General features: G+C 42.5%; 1 protein-coding gene across 3 annotated transcripts in view; it reads right to left on the minus strand.

The window, feature by feature from the left end:
* Positions 1 to 17,055, minus strand: part of MCUB (mitochondrial calcium uniporter dominant negative subunit beta) — a 99,178-nt gene that overhangs the window by 48,242 nt on the left and 33,881 nt on the right. The window contains exon 1 of one of the 3 annotated variants that reach the window (XR_009600978.1): positions 1 to 17,055. This exon is cut by the window's left edge and continues 21,788 nt beyond it; it is cut by the window's right edge and continues 15,393 nt beyond it. The exons of the other annotated variants lie outside the window; for them this stretch is intronic. The gene's annotated coding sequence lies outside the window, so the exon portion shown is untranslated. 3 annotated transcript variants of the gene reach the window in all.

Here is a 17,055-nt window from a genome sequence, read left to right on the forward strand (position 1 = left end):
ATTTCTGACGACTCCCACCGGGAAAACTGTATTCTATTCAGAATGACGCATTCTATTCAGAATGACGAGGCGCTTTTATCCTGCATCCTCCTTCCCCTTCATCCCAAACCATTTAATGAGTGATTATATTTGCTATATAAGGTTTACCAGACCCTGGAAATACACTGGGAAGCAAAATATAATCCTTACACTGTGAGACAGATGAGTAAATGAACAGTTGTAATGCTGTGTGATAAAGTCTGTGATGGGTTAGAGTGCTCTGAGTTCATCCAAATAGACACATACCTGGCAAAATCTTGAAGTAATTAGAGCATGCTTTAACAAAATGAAATAATTGGTTTTTAAAATGCCTCAGATGGTCCTCACTCTTAAATCATACTGACATTTCTGTTAAAAATAAAACAGCCCTGAAGTCACACAATTACTTTCTAGAATCCTAAAGTTCCTTTAAGATCTTTCCTAGTAGGTTTCAACTTTTTTTTTTTTTTTTGGATGCAGGCGTCTCAGGTTTCAACTTTTTTAGTTTCCATCCATTCAAATCTTTTTGCCAATAAATAACTTCATTATTTTACACATTTCACGCCAAGTTTCAGAAACACTAGCTTTTATATTCCCTATCCCATCTTAAAACAAACAAACATTTATTATTACATGTTGCCACTGGGTGTGGGAAGGAAGAGGGAACATGGAGAATGATTTTTTAAGTTGTTTACAATAAGCACAGATTCCCTTTGTAATTCAGAAACATATACGTCTATTAATAGTGCCACAAAATCCACACACTATGTTCATATTTTCTATGGATCAATTACAGAGATGCAAGTACACCAAAATCATTTCACTGTGATTTAATTATTGTTGGGTAATAATTCTGGTGGTGATATTGTAATTTTGTGACTTGGCATTAAGCAGAAACAAGTATAAAATGATACTGCTCTATTTTATGTACTCTGTCCCTCATTTTATTAGAGTATTTTCTATAAAATCTTGATGGATAAAATTCGCTTCATTTATTCTGTGTGCAGCTGCAGAATATTGTGCTCCTTTCTCTCAGAGTATTATAATTCAATACTCAGAATAACATACTTTGTCTTCTCAGCATTTCACAGTGTTAAGACAGCCTTCACTTCATCTCTGGTGCAACATTTCTGCAGGGCATGTTAGAAATAACTGGAATAATCACTAACTTCTCTCAAACATGTAGGATAAAGAAGCAGCAGTATACAATCTCTTTGTACCACCCAGACTCTGAGCCTTTGATTGTATAATTTAGAATCAACACTCTTTCTAGTCTCAATCTTTCCTCTTCAACCCATACTTTCTTTCCAACCAATCCAGTCTATTAATAGTTATGGAAAATCAAAGAAAAAATTCAACCAAACTGATGAGGTTTACTCTAGCTTTCAGCCAGAAGATGGCAACACTGTGGTTTCTTGGGCAAGTTATCTAGCCTCAGTCTCACCTGTAAGTGGGGATCAAGTTGCCTCTTTACCACCTGGAGGTGCTTAAAAGCACAGAGGAAGAGGGTCTGTGAATTCATTAAGCATCATAAATACATGTTATTAATATAATTGATGGTGTGATCACTCACACTAGAGCCAGACATCTGGAATGCGAAGTCAAGTGGGCCTTAGGAAGCATCACTACGAACAAAGCTAGTGAAGGTGTTGGAATTCCAGTTGAGCTATTTCAAATCCTAAAAGATGATGCTGTGAAAGTGCTGAACCCAATATGCCAGCAAATTTGGAAAACTCAGCAGTGGCCACAGGACTAGAAAAGGGCAGTTTTCATTCCAATCCCAAAGAAAGGCAATGCCAAAGAATGTTCAAACTATCGCACAATTGCACTCATCTCACACACTAGCAAAGTAACGCTCAAAATTCTCCAAGCAAGGCTCCAACAGTACGTGAACCGAGAACTTCCAGATATTCAAGCTGGATTTAGAAAAAGCAGAGCAATCAGAAATCATATGGCCAACATCCACTGGATCATCGAAAAAGCAAGAGAGTTCCAGAAAAACATCTACTTCTGCTTTACTGACTATGCCAAAACCTTTGACTGCAGAAAATTCTTAAAGAGATGGGAATATCAGACCACCTTACCTGCCTCCTGAGAAATCTGTATGCAGGTCAACATGCAATAGTTAGAACCAGACATGGAACAACGAACAGGTTCCAAACTGGGAAAGCAGTATGTCAAGGTTGTATATTGTCATCCTGCTTATTTAACATATGCAGAGTACATCATGTGAAATGCTGGGTTGGATGAAGCACAAGCTGGAATCAAGACTGCTGGGAGAAATATTAATAACTCACATATGCAGATGGCACCACCCTTATGGCAGAAAGTGAAGAAGAACTAAAGAGCCTGTTGATGAAAGTGAAAGAGGAGAGTGAAAAAGCTGGCTTAAAACTTAACATTCAAAAAATGAAGATCATGGCATCTGGTCCCATCACTTCATAGCAAATAGATGGGGATACAATGGACAGTGACAGACTTTATTTTCTTGAGCTCCAAAATCACTGCAGATGGTGACTGCAGCCATGAAATTAAAAGACACTTGCTCCTTGAAAGAAAAGTTATGACCAACCTAGACAGCATATTAAAAAGCAGAAACATTACCTTGCTGACAAAGGTCTGTCTAGTCAAAGCTATGGTTTTTCCAATAGTCATGTATGGATGTGAGAGTTGGCCTATAAAAAGAGCTGAGCACCGAAGAATTGATGCTTTTCCACTGTGGTGTTGGAGAAGACTCTTGAGATTCCCTTGGACTGCAAGGAGATCAAACTAGTCAATCCTGAAGGAAATCAGTCCTGAGTGCTCATTGGAAGCACTGATGCTGAAGCTGAAACTCCAACACTTTGGCCACCTGATGTGAAGAACTGACTCACTGGAAAAAACCCTAATGCTCAGAAAAATTGAAGGCGGGAGGAGAAGAGGACAACAAAGGGTGAGATGGTTGGATGGCATCACCAACCTGATGGACATGAGTTTGAGAAACTCCAGGAGTTGGTGATGGACAGGGAGGCCTGCCATGCTGCAGTCCATGGGGTTGCAAAGAGTCGGAAACGACTGACCGACTGAACTGATTAATATAAGAAATGTTCTTTACTTTTTTTGTTTGTTTAAAAATATTTATTATGTCACCATACAATGTGAAGTATGGTATTCTGTTTATATGAAAAATATCCCATACTAAGGTAAAATTTTGAAACCACCTTTAAAAGCATATCTAGTTCAAACATGACCAAAAATACTCTAATGAACACTGTTATTACAATCAAATAGAAGAAATAAGCTAAACTTACTGTGCTATGCACCTGTCCAAAGGCCTGATTTTTGGTTAATTGCTCTTTATTCTTACTCAACTCCCTAACTCTTCATCAATAATAAACAGAAAAACACACAGGTATTGCCATCAAATCGCTGGTGCACAGAATCAGTTACGATAAAAACAGAACATTAATGTGAGCATGTGTGAGATTACAATACCTGGCATTTGAGGAAGCTCTCAACAACCATTCCTTTTTCTTAACCTCATTCTCTTTTACATCGAATAAGTTATTTGGAGTTTCTTCATAAGTAGCCCTTTAGGGCATGGGTACAATAAATCATATCAGTGAATAGGACCAACTAAAATTCCCCTATAATATAACCTTGAATAATAAGGTTAGAAGGAAGGTAATTGTGATGCAATAGCTTATAATTAAGTGACGAACTTTCAGTGATGAACTGTTTCCTGCCCACAATGTGTGGTAAGACAGAAATCAGTAAGAGAGAAGGGCAGGCCTCACTCCTATCCTGTCACTGAGGCTGGTGAGCCAGAAGGAGTCACTGTAAACCCCTGCTATGGCGTTCCAGAATTCAAGCTGACCTTAGGGTTAGAGGCTGTCACGGCATCTGTCTGGCATTTGCAGGGCCTGTACACAAAAAGTGGAAGAGGCGGTGCCTGTAACACTGTCCTCGGGGACATCATGCCAATCTCCAAAGGCCTCAGAAACTATCTGACGAGAAAGGATGACGCATTTAAAGGCAGAGCTAAGACAGGCAGACAGGGATGAGCATCTAACCTGTCACTCAGTAGCTCTGTGACCTGGGTGCATTAACTTCTCTGAATCTCAAGTGTGCCCACCTACACAATGGGGACCACAGTGCTACCTCTTGGGGTTGGCATAAGCATTAAAGCTGAGCAGGTATGTAAAGAACCTGAGCACTCAGGTACTCAGTCCAACATCATCACCATTACCCTGTTATTATGATTATTGTAAGCTCTCAGGCAGAAGCAACATGACCCCAAAACACAATTAAGGGCAAACTCCACTGATAACCTAAAACCCCTTGTTCATCTCAGGAAGAACAGCACACCACAGAAAGAGATTCAATAATGGACTTGAAACCAACTGGGATGGCTGGCATATCAGACACCAGTTTGGGGAGGGTAGTAAGCACATCCTTTAAGAAACTTATTCAATTGATAATTTTCTTTGCTGTATGCAAGTCATAAGCAAGAAACAGCCCATGGAAAAAAATTAAGTACATTTTAGACAATGTAACTATTTCAAGACTAATGACATTTACTAGAAAAATCATACCCTCAGTCAGGCCATATGATTATTTTACTTCTACAGTTCCTACCTGACTTTGGCCTAGTGTTTCTGTATCTTTGCTAATTTTAATTTGTTGCTAGGCTGTTTCCTCACTTGCCATTTGGTTAAGTAAAAATGCAATAATTTAATAAGAAACATAGTAACCAAAAAAGTTAATTATTCTATGAGAATTTGTTTGGGTTTCTCTGAAGCAGAGCCTATGACAAGGATGTGGATGTATTCATTTATTTTGGAGGGGATCCTATAAAGCAGGAATGAGGGAGGGGAGGCATGAGACGGGGAAGAAAAGCTGAATCTATGAGCATTACTGAACTCACTGCTAGAAACAACAGGGGACGGATTCTGCCAGGACCCATGAGAAGCATTTAAAATATCTCCCAGGATTCTCCATCTGGAACACAGGAGGGTGCAGCATTGACTTCAGTCTGGTTGAGGGTTGCCTTCCCCACCATAGCCTAAAGATAAGCTTTCTGGAATGACTATCCGTTGGAGTTCAACCAAAGAAGCAAACCACTGTGAGGAGTGAGTGAGTGAGTGAGTGAGTGAGTGTGTGAGTGTGTGTGTGTGTGACTGCACAAGTCTTGTTATAGAGAGGTGGCCTTCTGCAATTGTGGGAGCTGGTTAAGCAGCTTCTATAAGGTTGTCAGGGCTTCCCTTGTGGCTCAGCTGGTAAAGAATCCACCTGCAATGCGGGAGACCTGGGTTTGATCCCTGGGCTGGGAAGATACCCTGGAGAAGGGAAAGGCTACCCACTTTAGTATTAAGATCCACAGAGCAAGCAGGCAGTCAAGGAAGATGGAGGCAAGTTGGGGAGAGAAAAGCTAAAAAACCACAGCACAACCTGGAGCCTGTGAAATCTGTACCATTCTCAAAATCTGTTTATCATTTCCTGCTGCCTCTGACCTTGGTGACAAGGGTTCTCTGCAGAAGCCGGAGCCCTCCCTCAGAGGGGGAATCACACACGACTGGCCCGGGAGCCAGAGACACTGAGGAGGACCCAGGGGGAGATGGAGCAGGTCCAGGTGCAGCTGCTGTTTCACGCCAGCGAGGGGTCATCGGCTCAGCGACAAAAGCTGGGCCCAATGACCTATCTCTTTAGCTCCATGGGTCTGCAGAGGGAGAGGCACTGGGCTCACAGAGCTGCTCTTAAAGGCCTGGCCTGATCCAGACCACATGACTCTGGACTCTGAACTGATGTGGGATGGGATGACACTTCTGGGGCCTTGGCTGGAGGTGAAGTTATGTTTGCACGCTGGAAGGACGTGAATCATCAGGTGGACAGTGGTGCACGGTTTCAATATGGCCCCCAACACAAGGAATCCCACCCTGCTGGGGAGAATGTACAAACCTCCACATGAAACAAAACTGCGCCAACCTGTATAGAAATAGACACACAAACGAGGACAAGGAGAACAGGGAAATGTGAGTAAGACTGCTAGATTACATCATTGCTGAGATACAACAAGACTTGAGAGTCCCTTGGACTGCAAGGAGATCAAACCCGTCAATCCTAAAGGAAATCAGTCCCGAATATTCGTTGGAAGGAATGATGCTGAAGCTCCAATACTTTGGCCACCTGATGCAAAGAGCTGACTCATGGGAAAAAACCCTGATGCTGGGAAAGATTGAAGGCAGGAGGAGAAGGGGACAACAGAGGATGAGATGGTTGGATGGTATCACCGACTCAATGGGCATGAGTTTGAGTAAGTTCCGGGAGTTGGTGAAGGACAGGGAAGCCTGGCGTGCTGCAGTCCATGGGGTCACAAAGAGTCGGACATAGACACGACTGAGCAACAATAACAACGTCCTGGCTGTGCTATTATACTACTTTTACAAAATGACACCTTCGGGGGGAAGGGGTGCAGTGCACACCAGATCTCTCTGTATGATTTCTTAACAACTGCCTGTGAATCTGCAAATATCTCAATAAATATTTCAATTAAAAAGACAAAGACAACCATCTGAGATCCCATTCCTGGGCATCCCCCACCCTGCATATTCCCTTCCTCTTGAATGTGAGAGGGACCCAGTGATGTGCTTCTAATGAGTGCAACACAGCAAAAGTGGTAGTGCTTTAGTCACAAAGTCATGTTCAACTCTTGTGACCCCATGGACGGGGAACCTACCAGGCTCCTCCATCCATGGGATTCTCCAGGCAAGAAGACTGGAGTGGGTTGCCATTCCCTTCTCCAGGGGATCGTCCCGACCCAGGAATAAAACCCGGGTCTCCTGCATTGCAGGCAGATTCTTTACTGACTGAGCTAGTTACTTCTATGATTAGGTTTCAGAAGACTGTGACTCTGTCTGCAGCACAGCCCCTTAGCTTGCACACTTTGATGAAGGTCCCCACGAGAGGCCACAGGGCAAGGAACTGAGGGTGACCTCTGGCCAAGAGACAGCAAGACATGAAGCCTGCAGCCCATTCCCCCGTGAGGAACTAAACTCTGCCAACAGCCAGGGAGTGAGCTTGGAAGCCCCAAGGTGACTCAGCTCCAGCAGACACCCGACTTCACCCTGAGAGACCCTGAAATGTGCCTGGACTCCTGACGTGCAGAAAAAAAGTGTGCTCCTTTAAGCCACTAACTTGACATATTTTGCTATACAATGACAGATAACTAATACAGCCTTCTTATTTTTTAAATCCCTTTTTCTGGCTCTAGTATTTTGTTGCTTCATTTTTTTATCCTTGTGGGTTTGTATCTCTTTTTTATTCCCATATTCTTCCTTTCTCAGGTACCGGGGTCCAGCCCCGGTGGATCCATGGTGATTCGAAGGTGGGGACGGAGTCGGTGTCTCTGGAAAAATACATATTTAATCACAGATAGAGAGAGATTAGAAACGGATAGTGTAGTAGGAAGATTAGTGGAGAAAAGGAGGCTGAATAACTTGGATTACGTGGAATAGCATCCATGCTCCAGATGGGAATTCAGCCAGAAAAACGGGAGCAAGAAAGAAGCGACATGGGGGAATCAGTCTTTCCGGAAACTGATCCGATCCTTTATTTTTGGGTTTGCTTATATACCTTTTGTTACACATAGGGATGAATACAGAGTCACGTGGGGGTCAGCAGTCCTGACCTTTATCAAAATCAGGTGCTTCACATAAATGTATAAAAAAATCTTTATAAAAAATCTTTCTGGATGACCCAGAAAGATGTTATGGGGAGGGAGGTGGGAGGGGGTTCATGTTTGGGAATGCATGAAAAAAATAAATAAATAAATAAAATAAATAAAATCTAAAAAAAAAAAAAAAAAAAAAAAAATAAAAATAAAAAATAAAAAAAAAATAAAAAAAGGTCTTAGGGATATTACATCATCTTCTGGCCATGAGTGAGACCTGCTGACATTTTATGATCCTTTCTTTCTGATAACCAAAAAACTTATTTCTTCCAAAGGTGTTTTTTCTTAAACCAGGCACCACCCTCCAAATAAAGTTACATTCCTATAGGGTGAGGGTGTAGTGAGTTACAATCAAGAAAGGAATTTATTTAACCCAAGGTTAACATGATTAATCTTAAAGGTTAATACTTATTTCTCCTATATGCTTAAAGGTTAATACTTATTTCTCCTATATGTTAGTTATATGCATTATAAGGGTAGGGAACATGGAGATTTAGCAGCAAACATCAGCCCAACAAATGAAAATCCTTTCACCAGTGCTCCCCTTAAGATCTATTTAGTCTTAAGATATGATAAAGTTACATTTTTACATAGCAAGGACACAGTGATACATAACAAAGCACAGTGATCTATTACAAAAGAGAAAATCCATTAACTCAAAAAGTCTAGTATCGCTAACATCAAAAACTACTATATTTCCCTTTGCTATATTCCAAATACATTGATTTATATATTCCCAGGTGCCTAAGGATATAGAGGCCTGGCGGCGATCATTGACTCAACAAGAAGAAAAAGTCCTATGCTAATTAAGACTCTCAAAAATACTCCAAAACTCTCTGTGCTGTTTATGGTTGAGAGGTAGTAAACAATCATGTGGCAGGAGTATGGATAATCCTGTCACACAAGCTAGTCTGTCAGCAGAGAGGTTTGACCTGAGACATCCTTGTCCCACCCAGAGCAGGGAATTAGCAGCAATTATTGACACAACAAATGAAGAGACCCTTCACCAATATAATTCCTAACCAACTATACTAATAATTTCTAACTCCCCAAAAGAATTTGCCTTTAGTAAGTCTAAAACATCTCGTGCCTCTCAGGTTGGGAGGCTGTAAGCAATCACATGTGGCCGGACAAACCTATACAAGTGGGCTAGATAACCTTCAGAGGAGTCCGTAAGCTGAAACACTCTTGTCACGCCCAAGAGTTTTTATTGTCTTGGAGCTGCACGTTTACTCCTCCGAGAGAAACGGTTATGGGGGAGAGCCCCCATAAAGTCAGAGGTGTAGGTGAGAGCATAAAACAGACTCTGGTTTTGGGGTTAGATGCTCGGGAACAGGGGGTTTCCTGAGGCTTGATCACGCCTTTGCGTATGCCAAGCCTCCTTCCTCATGACCTTTGCCATGGGCGGAATTCCTCACGCTGGCCCCTGGCACTCAGGGTTACAGGAAGGAAACCATTATGTATTTGTTGAACCTGCAATTTTTTACTGCAAGTCACTCTCAAATCTTGTTATAAACTAATTGTGTTCCCCCGCCCCCAGATTCGTACGTTAAGGCCCTAACCCTAAAGGTGGTGGTACTTTGGGAAGTAATTAGGTTTAGATGATTCTCCCTGATGGCTCACATGGTAAAAGTGTCTGCCTACAATGCAGGAGACCTGGGTTCAATCCCTGGGTCAGGAAGATCCCCTGGAGAAGGAAATGGCAACCCACTCCAGTATTCTTGCCTGGAAAATCCCATGGACAGAGGAGCCTGGCAGGCTACAATCCATAGGGTCGCAAAGAGTCGGACACGACTGAGCGACTTCATTTTCTTTCTTTCTTTCGGTTTAGATGAAATCTTGAGGGTGGAGCCCCCATGATGGGACCAGTGCCCTTAGAAGAGGAAGAGACACTAGAACTTTCTCTCTCTGCCATGTGAGAAGGCAGCCGTTAGCTAGCCAAGAAGAGGACTCTCACCCAGAACCAAATCTTTCAGCACCTTGATCTTGGACTTCCAGTCTCAAGGACTGTGAGAAATAAACGACTGTTGTTTAGACTGCCCAGTCAGTGGTATTTTGTTACGGCGGCCTGAAATGCTAAGATACCACGATACCGACAAAATTGAGACAAATTAACAAGCAGTCTCTTTTAAAAGACAGTCATTTTATTCTAAAATTTTCACATTGTAAGTCTAGTACGGAGATGAGAATTCTGTTACAAAATGAGTCTTTTCATTTTAATCATTTGATCAATGTAGCATAATCAGAAGGCTTTATGTCCTTATAGTTTTAGCTGGCAGTGGAATTTAAAATGCCCCAGTTTGCCATCTGCTTCATTTTCACCAGCAAGAGCAAAACCAATAAAAAGAAATAGTCTTCAAACACCCGCCCTTTTTTTCAGAGAAAAAGAAATACATGCCTAGACTATGGATTCTATTTGAATCACAGTGAGCTTTGGCCCTAATTTCCAGAAATCTCCACTCATATGATACAGAAGCAACTGGATTACTCCTTTTACTTCTCTTTTAAGTTACTATTTAAAAAGGAAAAAAGGAATGCCAGAATCATGTAAGCATCATCAGTGGATGTGGGGAATAAAATATCCCTGGATTTCTCAGTGCTCCTGTAAAAGGCCCCGGCTCCCTGAGACACAGAAATACACACAATATAAAGATAATGAACGCTTGCTCTCATCCTTAGAAACATTTTACTTTTCACATACCCTGAGGATTTGATCTATAGCGATCAGTCTAGTTAACTGCTCTCTTCTGAAAGGGATGATAAAACTTCTCTTATCTCCACAAGAAGCCAAATGGTGCCATTCCAGACTAGGCCCACTGGCTGAGCTCCCAAACTGCCAGGAAGACTGGAGAGCTATCTCCAGACAGCTATCCCTATCTCTCTAGGTTCTTACAGAAGCCGAGGACTTCGAGATATCTCCTGGTCATGAGAATGTACAGACAGGAATGCTTAACCTCCCCTCACAAAGACGCATTTACCTTCTATTAATAGAAGTTTAGAGTCAGAACCCAGGACCCTTTCATCTATCTCAAAGGAGCAAAGGTTTTCCTCTCTCTTTTAGGGGGAGGAGGGGTAGGGAGGAACTGCTTCTAAATGAAGAAAATACAGTGTTCTCTGTCTCAAATCAGTGGGGTGAAACCTGTCACCTACTTAGAGAAATTTCACGAGCTCTCCTGTGCTGCCTGTGGGTCTAGTTATGGGGGATCAACAATGCAATGGTACTCTGATTGTGGGTCTGGTTGTGTCAACAAAGAACTCTTTTTCCTGACCCAGATGCCCCATCTTCCTACACACATACACACACCAGTCACATAACTACACCGGTAAGCTAGTGTCTCAAACCTTATACGGTTCTGAACAGTCCAGGTTAACAAACCGAAGAGCAAGCAAGCAAGTTAGAAAAGGAATATCCACTAGGAAGCAAAAGAGATTCCCTTAATATATTTTAGATTAAATCTCACAGAAAAAGCCTTCTCAGAGGTAAGAGTGTCATATAGGATCACAGAATTAAACGATATATTAAAAATATGTCTCAAACCCCAAGATTCCCCATGGAAGGGCCATGGGTCTCAATTCTATCCCATTCTAAGTAGACCCTGTTCTCCAAGCTAAGTTCAGGAACCAGGATTTTTCCAGCCCCCTCTCAGATCTACTCTAACCACTAGCTGGGAGGGCCCCAGGGAAGTCTAAGCGTCTAGTGCAATGTTTCAGACCCGAAGAGCTGATCGCTCTGAAGGCACTGTGGGCTTCCCCAAGCATCAGATGGATGACTGTGCTGGACTGATCTTTAAAACAGCTTTTAATCTATGAGTCAACCATTTTATTACCATAAGCAGCAAAAGAGCAGAAGGAGGGAAACGCAGGCTTCTCTTGGCATCTGGATGAGAGCTGGAATTTATTACAAGCATCAAGCTCTATAATAAAGCAAGGCAAATGCTGTGTCTGAACTGTGCAGGCTCGGACTCCAGGCCTCTGAATTCCATCCCTTCTTTTTCAGACGAGGGCATCAGGGCCCCAAAAGGTAACAGGACTGCTAAAATCATACAGGTGGGCTTCCCTGGTGGCTCAGTGGTGAAGAACCCACCTGCCAAGGAAGAAGATGCAGGATTGATCCCTGGGTCAGGAAGATCCCCTGAAATAGGAAATGGCAGCTTACTCCGATATTCTTCCCTGGAGAGCCCATGGACAGAGGAGTCTGGCAGGCTACAGTTCGTGGGGTCACAATGAGTCGGACACAACTGAGGATGCACATAGGCCCAAGGTCATAAAGGTGGTGGCAAAATTACAACTAGAACCCAGGTCTTTCTTCTTTTTTCCCCTTCAGCTAAGGCAACAAAGAGAGGATTTATCATACATGTGCTACATACAGCTGCAAGTGAGAACTAGTCCAGAATGTCACAGGTCCAGGGCAAAGGACCAAACGGGACCATTTGGAAAGAGCAAGGTGGATCTCTCAAAGGTGGCTGAGGTGGTCACAATGGCCACAGGTGTCCTAGATCCACTGAGACAAGTTCTAAACAGCAGGAATACAGTCCAACAATTTGTATCAGTGTCCCTGGCCTCTGGCTCCCCTTGTTTCTGCTCCTGTGGCTTCCGTGGGTGCACAAGTCTACTTGGGCCTCATCTTTCTTCTTTTGCTCCTCAGCTTGCACATTCACTTCTTTCTCCACTTCACTCTCAGAAGAGGAGTGCTAAGGAATTAAAAGACACAGAAGTGTCTAAGGAATTAAAAGAAACAGAAGTTTCTCAGAAGAGGGTGCTAAGGCTGAGAGGAACCCAGGTCTCTTGAATCACAATAAAGTACATTTGCTATTTAATCATTAAAAATGCTCATTTCCTATAGTGGAAATGAATTGTTCATCACAACCTGGACAATACATCCCTTAAGCCTTTGTCCAAAGAGCAACCTCTTGATTGGCTGGCACCTACAAGGTACCTCAATACTACACTGTTGCACATTTGACATACAACATTTCTAATTCCCATGTTCCATGGCTTTAATAAGAGGTCAGTACAGCTCACTTCTTACTAGAACTGGACCAGCCCAGGGAACGGATAAAACCAAGGTTTTTGAAAACTTGAGGCCTCTCACAGGATCCTGCAGAGAAGAACACTCTAAGGCAGAGTCACCTCCAAGAACCTTCTAGACAGTCTTTGCTCAATTTGTTGTTCAGTCACTAAGTCATGTCTGACTCTTTGTGACACTATGGACTGCAGCATGCCAGGCTTCCCCATCCTTCACTATTTCTCGGAGTTTGCTCAAACTCATATGCATTGAATTGGTGATGCCATCCAACCATCTTATCCTCTTTTGCCCCCTTCTCCTCTTGCCCTCAATCTTTCCCAGCATGGGGGTCTTTTCCAAGGAGTTGGCTCTTCCCATCAGGTGGCCAAAATAGTGGAGTTTCAGCTTCAGCAACAGTCCTTCCAATGAATATTCAGGGTTGATTTCCTTTAGGATTCATTGGTTTGATTTCCTTGAAGTCCAAGAGACTCTGAAGAATCTTCTCCAACACCACAGTTCAAAAGCATCAATTCTTTGGCACTCAGTCTTCTTTATGGTTCAACTTGTACATCCATACATGACTACTGGCAAAACTATAGCTTTGACTGTATGAACCTTTGTTGGCAAAGCAAATGATGTCTCTGCTTTTAATACACTGTCTAGGTTTGCTATAGCTATTCTTCCAATGACCAAGTGTCTTTTAATTCCGTGGTTGTAGTCACCGTCTGCATTGATTTTAAAGCCCAAGGAAATGAAATCTGACACTGTTTCCACTTTTTCCCCATCTATTTGCCATGAAGTGATGGGACTGGATTCCATGATCTTTGGTTTTTCAATGCTGAGTTGTAAGCCAGCTTTTTCACTCTCCTCTTTCACCTTCATCAAAAGGCTCTTTAGTTCCTCTTCACTTTCAGCCATTAAAATGGTATCTATCATCTGCCTATCTGGGGTTGTTGATATTTCTCTAGCAATCTTGAATCCAGCTTGTGCTTCCTCCAGCCCAGCATTGTGTATGATGTACTCCGCATATAAGTTAAACAAGCAGGGTGACAATATACAGCCTTAATGTATTCCTTTCCCAATTCTGAATCATTCCATTGTTCCATGTCCGGTTCTAACTGTTGTTTCTCGTCCTGCATACAGAGTTCTTGGGAGGCAGGTAAGGTGGTCTGGTATTCCCATCTCTTGAAGAATATCCCACAGTTTGTTGTGTGTTTGTTGTGATCCACGCAGTCAAAGGCTTTAGCATAGTCAATGAAGCAGATGTTTCTCTGGAATTCCCTTGTTTTTTCCAATGATCCAGCATATGTTGGCAATTTGATCTCTGGTTCTTCTGCCTTTTTGAAATCCAGCTTGTACATCTGGAAGCTCCCAGTTCACATACTGCTGAAGCCTATCTTGAAGGATTTTGAGCATAATCTTACTAGCGTGTGACATGAGTACAACTGTACAGTAGTTTGAGCATTCTTTGGCATTGCCCTTCTTTGGAATTAGAATGAAAACTGACCTTTTCCAGTCCTGTGGTCCCTGCTGAGTTTTCCAAATTTGTTGGCATAATAAGCGCAACACATTAACAGCATCGCCTTTTAGGATTTGAAATAGCTCAGCTGGAATTCCATCACCTCCACTAGCTTTGCTGGTAGTAATGCGTCCTAAGGCCCACTTGACTTCACACTCCAGGATGTCTGGTTCGAGGTGAGTGACCCACCACTGTGGTTATCTGGGTCATTAAGAGCTTTTTTGTACAGTTCTGTGTATTCTTGCCACCTTTTCTTAACCTATTCTGCTTCTGTTAGGTCCTTGCCATTTTTGTCCTTTATTGTGCCTATCTTTGCATGGAATGTTCGTTCCCTTGTTATGTCAAATTTTCTTAAAAGAGATCTCTAGTCTTTTCCATTCTATTGTTTTCCTCCATTTTTTTACATGATTCACTTAAGGCTTTCTTATCTCTCCTTGGTATTCTCTGTAACTCTGCATTCAGTTGGGTATCTTTCCCCTTCTCCTTTGCCTCAATAGTGCTGTACAATAAAGACTTCAGATACTCTAAACACAGACTTTGGGGCTAAAAATATTCAAGATCAAAAAAGGAGTAAAAACTGAAAAGTTGTTTCCAGTAGTTCTGGTGTTGGCCATAGCTTCTGAGATTTTCTCTCTCATACAAGATATACAGTGAGGTCCACGAGAATCACACAACTCTGGGAGGGGTGGAAGGGAGTCCTCAATGAGAATGACGTATGACAGGTTTCACGTGACTTGATATTCAATCCCAGCAAAGCTCAGCACTTAAGTAAGGCTTCAAATTCCACTGTAAGCCATGATATCCAATTCTATTCTTGGACCACAGAGCTTGATTAGATATACAGCATTAGGAATACCTTCTACCTTTCCACTTTCACCTTTTTTTCTCCAAATGAAGTGACAGCTGATTGGATTTTTTAAAAATATATTAAATGTCATGGATATCCAATCCTTTTTATCCAAAAGTTAAAATTTAAGCACTGTTCAGAGATGATAAATGTCCACCCTATTTATTCTGACACATTTGGCTAACACAGAATAGCTGACTGACGATATTCTGAACAGCTGAACATAAACTGGTATATTGAAATACATTCACAATTTATTTCTTTTGATGCCAATTTAGAAAACAAAACAAAATTCACCATCTGACTATGGAAAGACAACTGCACATATGTACTTTGCTGCTGCTGCTGCTAAGTCGCTTCAGTCATGTCTGACTCTGTGCGAACCCATAGACGGCAGCTCACCAGGCTCCCCCGTCCCTGGGATTCTCCAGGCAAGAACACTGGAGTGGGTTGCCATTTCCTTCTCCAATGCAGGAAAGTGAAAAGTGAAAGTGAAGTTGCTCAATCGTGTCCGACTCTTAGCGACCCCATGGAAGGCAGCCCACCAGGCTTCTCTGTCCATGGGATTTTCCAGGCAAGAGTACTGGAGTGGGGTGCCATTGCCTTCTCCAATATGTACTTTAAAAGGAGTTAAATGAAAGAAGTCTTAACTTTAAGTTCTCAAATTCTTTTCTTTTTAATCAAGTCTCACTGCCAATATGAAAAATCAAGGCCCCAGACTGTAAGTAAAAGAGAAGCTGACCCAGTGTTCCTGAGGTTTAAGCTCACTCCAGAAGACCCTGGCTCATAGGTCCTCCCCAGTGTTTCTCTGTCCCAGCCTGGGACACTTCTGGTCACCCCCTTCCATCCGCACTGCAGGCTGAGCTGCCATGTCTTTGTAAAACATTCCCTCCAGGGACTAGCGAGACGGCTGCCTTTCCCTCCCTCTTTTTAATGCCAGAGTCTAGTAACCTGACAATATGCCCCATGGTGCCCCTCACACTGCTCCTGGAAAGCTGAGAAATCTCAGGCAAATAGGCCGGCAGGTAAACTGCTCTGACATTCCTGAAGAACAGACACAAACTGATCCCCACTGTAACCCTCACAACAGAACCATACTTACTCAACCTGCAGAGAATCTATGAAGTGATTTTTAGGCAGATATTTACTGAGTGCCCAACATTCACGCAGGCTGCATGGCATGTTAGGTGCCCTGTTGCAGAAATTCTCAGCCATTTGCTGAATTTAGAAGTGGCAGCAGGTGTCAGCAAATGAAAATGGAAGAAGGCTACAACTCTTCCCTCAGGCTTTTCTCCTCCAGTGAGACAAGCAACACTTGGCCAGTAACTGCATCTGGGGATAAGCTGACAAGCACTTCCGGAGGGCTGACGTCACCCCTGCACTGACTACACCATTCAAAAGGCAGACAGGCAATGCCAGGGAAGATTAGGCAGACTTAAGTTCTGCCTCCCTAACTGCATCTCTCTAGTAAAATGCCAGGGAGTAACTGGACTAAATGATACGAAAATATATTTACTGAAGATGACAAATTACAGAAAAATTTAAAATGGCTAAAACTGCTACTGTGGTATCATTAGCTCACTTTATGACTAGACACAAAGTAGGAGATTTAAGTGTATAGTACACTGACAATCTGAACCAAGTTCTCTCAATTACAGGGTCTGCTCACAATAAGCCTTTTCCATCATTCTGAATAAGAAGATTCACCTTGGTGTTCTAAATAAATTCTACTAAAAACTATCATTTCATACTTTGGACGCTTTACCTGATTATTATTACATGAGAACACAGAAAGCAATGGGACGCACTTCTCAGAAAGCCCAGTGAAAGTGAAGTCGCTCAGTCACGTCTGCCTCTTGGCAACCCCATGGACTGTACCTGCCAGGCTCCTCCATCCATGGGATTTTCCAGGCAAGCTTACTGGAGAGGGTTGCCATCAGAAGTGACCCTAGATAATC

Source organism: Ovis aries, chromosome 6, assembly GCF_016772045.2.
Source record: "Ovis aries strain OAR_USU_Benz2616 breed Rambouillet chromosome 6, ARS-UI_Ramb_v3.0, whole genome shotgun sequence".
Lineage (NCBI taxonomy): Eukaryota > Metazoa > Chordata > Mammalia > Artiodactyla > Bovidae > Ovis > Ovis aries.